This window comes from Megalops cyprinoides, chromosome 14, assembly GCF_013368585.1.
Source record: "Megalops cyprinoides isolate fMegCyp1 chromosome 14, fMegCyp1.pri, whole genome shotgun sequence".
In the NCBI taxonomy this organism is placed as follows: Eukaryota; Metazoa; Chordata; class Actinopteri; order Elopiformes; family Megalopidae; genus Megalops; species Megalops cyprinoides.
The window spans coordinates 24,492,697-24,503,561 of NC_050596.1; the positions used below are offsets into that span (position 1 = coordinate 24,492,697).

Below are 10,865 nucleotides of genomic sequence, written 5' to 3' on the forward strand. Positions count from 1 at the left end.
GGTCATAACCACAGCATACCACCCCCCTCCACCCCATCCCATCCCATCCCATCCCATCCCCACCCAGAATGCAATTTGTTACATTTCTGCTACCTCTTCCCAGTGCTCGGCACAGCTGTCCCAACGTCATGCTGTGTCAGGGGACAATAGTGTGATCACACAGGGACACCACAGGCCTCGTTAGCATGCTACCGAATGATAACCACTGATAGGTTTGTTTGGGCCACACCTCTGACGTAGGTGGGAGCTTTCCTGATTGGATTAGCGTGGAGTGGCAACCCCCCCTGTGCAGTGCCTGATCTCATTTCTGCCTACATGTGGGCCTCGCTCACCTGGGTGATATAGATTACTGACACCAAGCAGATAGTAGGGATGTTACGGAAGTGCAAGCATCCGCAGAGCTGATATTCAAGCATTTACAGAGGAATCAAAGAGTCAGACTTCAAGCTGACCTTATTTCAGCCAGGCCTGTCTTATTGATCAAAATTAGATAAAGGTATTTTTAACAACAGGGGCCCAGAAGCAAATCTGAGCTTGATACATTTACCTGGGTAATTTTTAGCCCAGCCTGTCTTTATCAAATTAAATCTTGTCCTGAAGTTACTTAATGGACAAATATAGCATGCTTATATGAAGTGACCAGTATTTGCCTGAGGATTCAGAACTAGCTGTTGCATCATTAAAGGCTGTGTATTGGCACCGGATATGTGTGCGTGGCACCAGAACTACTTGCCATTATACTCTCACATATATCTGTACATGTAATGTTCCTGATGTTTTTATTTAATGTATTATTATGGTTTTTAAGAGGTGGTAGGTCAAAAGACCCTTGAGAGACCCAAGAGAAATGCACTGCACAGAAAGGTATGTTGAGCTGTCAAGGAGGTTCACTTCAATTGGTTTTCCATTATAAAAAATTATATACTAAATGAAAACCTCAGAATGAGCATAATACACGTTACAGTTAATAGACCTTTTATTGCAGGGCTCCCAAACGTTAATAAAACTGTATAAAGGATTAAGAAAACCTGCAGCACGAACTTCTCATTATTTGACAGATGATCACTTGCAGTGCAGGAGGTGTTGTTTGACATCAGGCCTGTGCACATGCCTCTCTTTCTCCCCACCACAGACTGTCACAATACCAAACAGCCAATCAGATCACAGTTGATACTGTTTATTCTAATGCAGAGCTCCTCCCAGTGGAACCCCATCGCTCGCATTCCACAGCAGCCGCTTTGCTTACATTCTGTTATCGCTGAGATCCACAGAACATTACGCTACTTTATGATATTTATTTGCAAAGCAGACACCCTTATCTAAGGTGACTTTTACATACGATATTTATACAGCTTCGTATGTGCTAAAGTAATTCAAGGTTAAGTGCCTTGCACAAGCTTGTAATGCCACTACCTCAACAGGGCTTCAAGTCTGCAACGTTTTGTTTGCTAACCACTACCACACACAGCTTCTATTATGAACCCATTATCAGCCTTTCCAAAGAGTGAAGCAAAGCCTTTCCTCAACTTAAAATAAAATTTGTAAAACTTAAAAGTAAACTTAAAAAAAATATGTGGGTTTATGCACTCCTTCCACAGCACAGATCAGGGCAGACAAGTGAAGCTTCCTAAACCGATTTATGGGAAAAGCCACGATGTCTATTAGTGAATGGACTGAACCAATCAAAAAGGTTTGGTCTCAAAAGCATACCTCTGTAATAGGTTCAAAGCAACTAATCTGCAAGTGCACATGACAGCTTCTTCATTTCCTCCCTAAAATCATTCATTAACCTTCACATAGCTCAGCGCTCATCATTGGTATGCACACGTGAATGTGTATGTGTGTGTGTGTGTGTGTGTGTGTGTGTATGCACACCTGCACACATGTGTATGTGTATGTGTATTTGCATGTGTGCATATGTTTGTTCCCTTGTCTTGGGTTACCTGATTTTGCCAAGCTGCTCTGGAATGACTGCATGGGCTGTATATGTTCACTCCTGTACACAACACACTTTGAGCGTCTGGTCCAGAGTGCGTCAAAAGGGACGATGGCCACTCCCAGACAGAGACCAGACACCTAAAGGAATCGCCAATGTTTCAGTGTAGAACAGTGAGGAACTAAATTTTTCCATCTGGGGCTCAGAGAATGCCATGCAAATACAGGTGCCGATGCCTCTTAAGACTCAATAGCTAATGAAGGCTCCACAAGCAGATTAAAGGTAAAAACAGGATACAGACTTAGAACAGGAGGCCCTTGGTATGATACTGTCGGGGCATAATCTCAAGAGTCACGAGCACTGAAAGGACTCCTGAGAGGGTCCTTTTTTTTGGGATAAATTAGTTAGAAGCAAGCAAAATGCACCAAAATAGTTCACATGCACTCACAATGAACAGACTGCATTAAATGCAAGTTCAGATGAGTTCTAATTACAGGCCCTGCTTGGAGATCAAATAATCATGGGAAGCTGGGAAGAAGTCAGCCTCTGTGCCCTTCGTTTTGCCGCTTATTTGTTTTACTTATATAACGGGCCTCTATGGTGAAATGGCAGTCTCCACTGGCTGCGCTTATGTTAGCATTTTAAAGGCAGCTAAGATGGGAAAGCCCGATGTTGCTGCTAACAAAGTTAATTGTTCAATTCAAAATGAGAGACTAAACTGTACTAAATACTTCAAATTATTCTGTAGCATTTTTCAGTTAATAACAGTTTATATCCTTGTTCAAACAGATATCAACCAATAGTGGGGAATTCTGTTGTTGTGTGACAGAAACATAATTCAGCTAAAACATGCCCGATGTTGAAATTTATCATTCTAGGTCGTAATGACCTTAGGGGCTTGCATGACTGATTCTCACACGTACCAGAAATCCCGAAAAATAAACTCAGAGCAATATTTATTATCCATAAATCCACACTGCTACCATTGCATAGCATGGTAGTGGTTTAGGACCGCGATTACAAAGCTGGACTTGTCCCTGGAATGTTACAGGTTCATATCCCAAATGAGACAATGAGGTTGTCACAGTAAAATGGGGCAACACCCATGTCAAAGGTGAACTGACCAATAATGATGGCTGGTATGTGAATAACAAAATGTAACACAGTAGTGCGCCGTGCTGTCACTTACCACAGCATGTATATACATGGCAGTACTTTGTAGTACTGCTACAGCTGGTATTTAAGGAGAGCTGTGTAGAGCTAAGCTCCTGTTCTGGGGAGCTGCAATGCAGCAGGGCTTTTACCATCTCTTTAAACCACTAACGCTCAGAACTGGGAGAGGAGGCTAAATTGGTTCAATCAAGACAATGATTAGCAGAATTGGGAGGCTAAGTGCCAGGCATGAACTGAAGCGTACAGACGCTGTGCCCTTCCAGGAAGAGGGGTGGAGAAAGTCCAGGTGTAAAGTCTTCAGAGTTAGGAGTTAACAACCGACACGTTGAGCTTGGGTTCTTCCTGTGCACGTGTTAAATGAAACAAAGAGCCTCAGATAGAGCAGAAAAGTGATAACGTGCCTCACGCGCTCCCGCAAACACTGTTTGCATGATCCTCTTCCTCCCTCTTCACTGTCTCTGATCACACAGAGAACCCCGGAAAGGGCATGCGGTAAAGAATTAGCTGGACTTCTGATGTAACATCTTTAAAAGAGGAAGTATAACTTTCATTCATCGGCATGTTGTGCCATAATGACAACACGCCATGTGGTACCTTAGTGGTCATGGGCAGTATGTGTTTTGAATGCCGCTGCAGCTCGACCAGCTCCTAGCATGTGTTGACCTTTCTGTGCACCTTATTTGGATGCATAAGGAAACCCTTCCCACAACTTTAAAAATATTCACCTGCGGCACGGTGTGCGGCAGCAGTTTCCGCTCCGGAGGGATTAAATGGCGAACCCCACTTCAGTCGTCTTCGGACAGTGCTGCATGCTGGGAGAGGGAAAAAAGGGGTCGCATGCCCTCTCGCAGCTCTCTCACATCCTTACAGTCCCCGACGTGTGCAACGCCTTGCAGATGACACGCCGACCACTTGATGTACTTTCGCTCTGCAACGCCCTCCAGCCAACATCCTGTGTGTCAGCTTCACTTTCACAGCGCAGCCATGAAACAATGTACAACAATCATCAGCACGCATTACAGTACTACAGGATCACATGATAGCGAAGGGCCCTGTGGTACCGAGTTGGAAAACAAACGCGATCAGAGCCACCGCTGCAACTTAAAAGGGCACTTGGTGCTATTTCCCCATGTCTGTTTCTGGGGATGCACTCTGCATGCTGGTTTTCATTCCAGTTGAGCTCTTAATTAGTTTGGTTTGATTGAACCATTAACGGAATGCTGATCTGAGCTGACATTCTTTTTCAGTTATCAGCTCTCCCTTCTGAAAGCAATGCTTTGTTTTGGTAACATAGTTAATGGACAGTAAGCATTTTTCGATTTTTGACCTGAACTGAACAAGTAGAGGATTCCTTCCACTTATTTTCGTTTGCAGACTCTAAACAAATTAGTAGCGCACATTTGTGTTAGCAGCAATATGTTGTTCAACTGTAGCAACTCTTTCAGGACTTAAAGCAAAAAAGTTGGCTTCATCGAGGCAGCTGCCTCAAGTGCTTTTTAAGAGGTACATATTTACAACTTATGATGAATAAACTCCTTTATTTGTACTTCTTCTATAATTACACCCACACATCCTAAAACACATTTATTTCTCAAAGGACATATAACAGATAAACTATCAAAAGATTTCAAGAGATGAAAATTCAGGTTCAATTAAAAATTAAAATTCAGTCCACATCTCGATCAAACCTAATTCATTAAAAGAACATCGAACAAAACCCAGTACACTCAATGCACCCTTCAGACCAGGGTTAGCAAATGCAGCTTTACTTTACGGTTATCCTTTAACAGGGGAATCTAAATGGTAGTAATTGAAGGAAAACAGAACCTAATGAAAATGTCTGGTTGAGTGTACCAAGCATTTATCAACCTGTTATTCTGGGCCCAGCTGTGTGCCTGGAATATCCCAATTATCATTTTCCCTCAGAAAAGTGATTATTTTTTTATTACTTATTGACTTCTTCAGAAAACTTTTCTTAATTTCCAGCATATTCCGGCATATAATGTTATTGTATTTTTACAGAACTGTCCTTGCTGATCTTATAGATACGACATCCAAAGATACCCTATCCCCTCATGTTGCTCTGATGTGCTGTAAGCGTGTCTATGGATGAAAGGCTCCTATTTATTCCTATTTATTTTACCCCTGCAAGTTAAGGCTCACCACACAAAAGACACGGTGTGCAGGCCTAATCAAGTCTCTTGTGGGGAGTTTTGCTGTATGGCCAGTTCAATGTTCATTTGGATCACACCAAGGTCCAAGTCATAATTAATACCTGTATCTGCACCCCTTCTGCTGCTGTGCGGGCTATGGTCAGCACATGCTATGTGAGAATGTTTCAAAGCGTCAGTATTACTGGTTCAGATGAACACCAACAGAGCCTTTCAATGAGTAAAAAAACTCCAACCAAGACAGATAATCCAGCAACTCTGTGGGATAGAAAACCCAAGATTTCCCACGCTGTATGGCTTCCTACCTGTTTATGGGACCTACAGCTGGTTAAAACCTCATCTTACACCAATAAAGGGGATTTCCACAACCACTTTAAGGGGGTCTCCACTTGCTGCATCATTAATTCACATTTATAAAAGCACGCATTGGCCATGATCATTCATGCACCCCACACAGTACACCCCAACACAGCATCCAGCTGTAAGCGAGGTTAGCTTTATACCGAATTTTATTGTCATTTGCATGTAAAGCGCTCAGATGTTACAAAGATAATGTCGTCACATTAGACACAGGTAATAAAAAAGCTATCAGCAGCGGCTAAGCCTTCTTTAAACGGGCACACTTGTTAATCATGTGAGTAATGACCAAAATCAGGTTCTCGTCTTTTAACAGTTTGGGTTGTTTTTAGCCTCTGCTATTTCAAGTTCACAAGCCTCTGCTGCCTTGTCAGTGCACAATGAAACACTGATAGAGAGGAGCGGGAAACACTTCCCTTTAAGGGTCTTATGTAGACAATCATATCTACATAATACAACTGACAGACTGGCACCCAACCACTTTCGCCAGTTTGACAACTATCAGTTTACAGGTAAGATATTAGCCTCTTCTGTTTCAAGGTTAACAGAGTCCACAATGATGAGGATACAGGGAGGCTGGTCCCCATGCCTTCTTTTCACGTCAGACATAGCATCAGCGTTTTTCATCTAACTGACCGAAGTGTAATCGCCGTCCAGATCTCCACTTCAAAAGCCATGACGGAGGGGTTCTCTGTGTAAAGGCGAGAACTTTATATAGACCATGTTCCACCATTTCCCCTGCCTTGTTCAGCTGAGAAAACAAGAGCTGAGACCAGCCGCGGTTTCTATTCTATTCTCCAGGGGGGGAAAATGCGTTAAAAAAATACTGGAAGTATTTATAGAGGGCCGGCCGTCATGGCAACGGTTTTTGTTTTAAATTGCAGTGCAGCGGTGAGGCAAAGGCAGCCCCGTTCATGTCACCAGTCACTGGTGAGCCATGGTCAGTCTCTGAAACTCTGTCATAGTGAGTGGGATAGGGCGGCCTAAACCGGGGGGTCTCTGAGTACAGAGCATAGTCCTGTATTTAACCCTCTGACCACACCTGAGGGAGAGAACTGCAACTGAAAGGTTAAGAAAGCTAAAATAGCCTGGCTGAGACAGAGTTTCACTATCAACTGCCAGACAGTGAACCAAAATGCTCATTATGCCCAAATGCAAAACCCCAGTAACAAGCCCAGTCAAACCAAACTTCAAAGCAGTTCACAGAGTTTCCCTCCAAAAAAGTTATAAATCATTTAAGCCTGATCCAACTGGCCACTTTTCCAGTTTTATTTTCTAACATAAGAACCCTTAGCACCTTTTAAAATAATGGACATGTGTGTTTCTCCTAGAGGAGGATCACTGAGCTGACATACCCATTAACCGCATCAACTAAGATGGCATTTGTGATTTCCACAATATTAATATCCAACCAGCACAAACAAATAAAAATGAGTTTAATGAAAAACATTACATGACTCACGCAAGCGAGAACACATTGAGGTGTTACGGTAATTTTTTGAGGGAAAAAACAGGTGTGAAGTAATTCACACAGATTCCTCAGAGACACATGTCTGAAGCCCTCTCACACAGTTAATTTACATATTGCTTGACACCCCTGTGGGACATTCAACAATTGCTCAGTTGTTTACACCTCACACACCACCAAACAAGCGTTGCATGTTTAAAGCTGTCTACCAGTGACTACAACATATTTCCGTTTTCAGCAGTGAGTGGGTGAGAATGCTGAACGTGTCTTAGAATCACCTAACCATAAAATACAAGTGTTGTGTTAATGCAGATTATTAAAAAAGTATAGGGTATCAAAACTGTATATAATATTTCATATGAAAGATGTATTTCATGGAAAATGGACAGTGAGTAAGAATTTACCCCCTTTTTTCAGAAACTATTTACCACTCTCCTAAAAACTTCCCAATTGTTTTGAAGATTCATTTAGATGAACATGTTATTATAATCATGATATTATAATTGGGGAGTAAACAGTTGACATCTTTTCGGAGAACAGCTAAAGATGCCCTTTAAAACTTATCGGAAATACTCGTGTTCGCACATCTGCGCTACCACATTTAACAGGCAAGGACAAAAATAAACACCAAAGTGACATATGCTGTGCTAATCCAACTGAAAAAATCGTTTTAATCTGAAGTGGGATTAAATTTGTGTCAGAATAAAGCCAAATTTTTTGGCTCCTGTTTGAATTTCATCAGTGCAGTCCTACCGACTTATGTTACAGTCACCTGCAAAAGCTCATCTTAGTTTTTTTTCTAGTTTTCCTGAAGATGCGTGCTATTCTTCTGTCATTTTGTTGCACATGAAGCCAGAACCCCAGAGAATCAGAATATGAAATTTTGCTGCTGTGGTTTCATTATAGTGACAGAAAGCTATAAATCTTTCAGCACAGCAGAAAGACTAAAAAGTGTTTTTGCTGTGCACTGTAAATCCTTTCTTCTTTCTCAAACAGCACCTTGGGTCATTTATTTGGAATGTGTAACATGGGATTCAACATATTCAATAGATTGTACCAAATGATCAATTATAATATATCCCTTCCACAGACTCATTACCAATCAAAACTGTTACAATTAAAAACACATATATAATAATTTTTGATATATAATTATATATATTAGTTCAGATCTTGCATACCAAATAATTTATTATCATTACTGTTTAAATAAACAAAAACAAAAAAAAGCAATCAGCTCAAAGGAAGTTATCCCTCTGAGAATCAATTCCCAAAGAGGACACCAGTCCTCATGAATGATCATCTTAATCCAGTCGACCCACTTTCAGGCAGGATAGAGATCAGTCATGTATCGATCTCCTGCAACAAAGGGGAAACGAGTCAAGCTTTGCTCCCGATGCACAGCAGCAAAGACACACACAGTGGTGAGCTGTCTGGCGTGCAGAGCAAGCTCCCGTGTACAAACGCCAAACTTTACGCGTCTGTTACGTGTCTTTTGAAAAGAGTATGACTGTCTTCACCTCTCTGCCAAAATCGAATACCCTTATTATTTGTATTACTTTACTATTTAATACCGTCATTAGCAAGGTTAATGTGATTTCAGCCACTAACATGCTCATCCTCTATTTTATTCACTTCATGCGGCAGTCTCTTTTCAAGTCTATATATGAATAGAATATATGGGCAGAGCAGGCTAGCACGATATGATAAATAGCCTCCGCTGTTTAAAGCAGGACTTGGAAGTCTCTATCAAAAAAAAAAAAACGCATTAATGATTTTTCAGCAACTAAATCAAGGATCGCATAAAGCTATGAATAACCAATGCCACTAGTAATCTGATAATGGAGGGTAATTAAGTGTACTGATTTATAATTAATCAAGCTCAATAACCTCATGAGAGACAGGCTGCGATAGTATTATTAATGACCGCCTTTGAATCAATACCATCGATGACACATAGCAGCACATGTCTAATTGGTTGTCACAACTGAATTGGAATTTCGTCCTACAGGCCCTGAGTATTTGTTAGTGTGACAGCAAATAGATGGATTGGTGAAATGTCCTTCCATTTTGTACATGGGCAAATCATGCATGCAGAAAAGTATAAGAAACACTACTGCAGATAGCATTACAGTATGTATACCAACATACACAGGCACACACACACAAACACACACACACACACACGCACACATATATAAAGAGAGAGAGGGCGAGAGAGAGTAGGTTCCATTTGATTCTACTGATATGATCCACAATCATAAATAATGGGATGTGAAGTTCAAATAGTGAAGACAGATGCTGGGCTCCAGCTGTAGTATGTGTCACAGAGGATGCAAGGGCAGCGTTAAGTGTTCTACAGGGGACAAGCCATGTTACCCCCCCCCCCCCCTCTGTGACATTCACTAACAGCGCTGACAGGCAAAAGTAATCAAGAACAATTCTGAGATGGGAAGCAAGCGAGAGAAAAAAAAAAACAACAATTTCACAGCGATAATATTAAAATCATCAGTCAGAACTACAGCGCCAAAGCCAAGGCAGGTAGGACAGAAGCTGGAGGGAAATGGGTGTGCTCCCCGAGACCGGCTCCCAGCAGAAACAAGAGGTGAAGGAGATGAACAGACAGACAGACAGACAGGCTGGCAGGCAGACAGCAATCAAGGACTGCTCAAAAAAGGGTTGATGAATGGGTCCTCAGTGAGAGAAAGAGAGAGAGAGAGAGAGCGGGAGAGAGAGAGAGAGAGAAATCTACAGAGAGACAATGTGGTCCTTACCTCCACCAGTCCTGGTGATTGGATCCCTGTGCCCTCGTATTAAAGAGGAAAGCTGGTGGACTGGACTGTCCCAGGCATACAGGACACAGAGGCGTCTCTCTCTCTCTCTCTCTCTCTTTCTCTCACAGGGAGTGACCCTTGCTGACAGGCTCCACCTCGGCGGTCCTGGGAGGTAGCGGTGTTAGAGTAAGCTGGGAAGTCGCGGCAGAGTCCTCTCCGACAGAAGCGGCAACATCCCTCCCCTCCAGCATGAATAAATTAAACCTTCTATTTCATCCCCCTTCTCTCTCCTCTCTGCTTCTCTCTTCCCTTCTGGCTCTGTCTTTTCCTCCTCTTCCTCTCTGTACCCCTGTGATCGTTCGTCGTAAATTGCGTCTGATTCTGTCCCCGGCTCCGGCGTGGCTAAAATGCCCCTGCACTTTCTTTTTGACAGACTGTTTACACAGAGCCTCCCTCCCTCTCTCTCCCTCTCTCTCTCTCTCTCTCTCCCTCTCTCTCTCTCTCCCTCACCCTCGCTCTCTCTCATCAACAGTGCTATGTCACAACGCTCCTCATACGCCCAGCCCCCCTCCCCACTGTAAACCACCAGAGCTCGTGCCCCCCCCCCCCCCTCTCTCTCTCGCTCTCTCTCTCTCTCTCTCTCACGCACGCTACATCCTGTGTGTTTGGAGCTTCTCACTCAGAGACATAAAACAACATTGCTGCTGTTTCATTCCTCTTCAGCCTGGATGGATTTTCTCCAGAGACAGAGAAAGATAGAGGGAGAAAAAGAAAATGGCGAAGGGAGAGAAAAGCATCTGGATCCCCCCCACACACACACACACACACCCTCCACTTTGTTCATGTCATTGCTTGCACCTGAAACTAGAGATGATTTACGGTCAATGGAAGACACAATATTGTACTGACACAAAGGGAATCACATCTTTCGATGAGTCTGGAATTTTTTGCCAAATTTAAATACAAATTGAAATATACTCCATTTG

The 10,865-nt window shown here is 42.6% G+C and overlaps 1 protein-coding gene across 3 annotated transcripts in view; it reads right to left on the bottom strand.

Moving 5' to 3' along the window:
• Nucleotides 1–10,388, bottom strand: part of LOC118789065 (diacylglycerol kinase beta) — a 90,095-nt gene extending 79,707 nt beyond the window's left edge. For all 3 annotated transcript variants that reach the window (XM_036545369.1, XM_036545370.1, XM_036545368.1), the window contains exon 1: nt 9,880–10,388. The gene's annotated coding sequence lies outside the window, so the exon portion shown is untranslated. The remainder of the gene's footprint in view (nt 1–9,879) is intronic.
• Nucleotides 10,389–10,865: the final 477 nt, after the last annotated feature.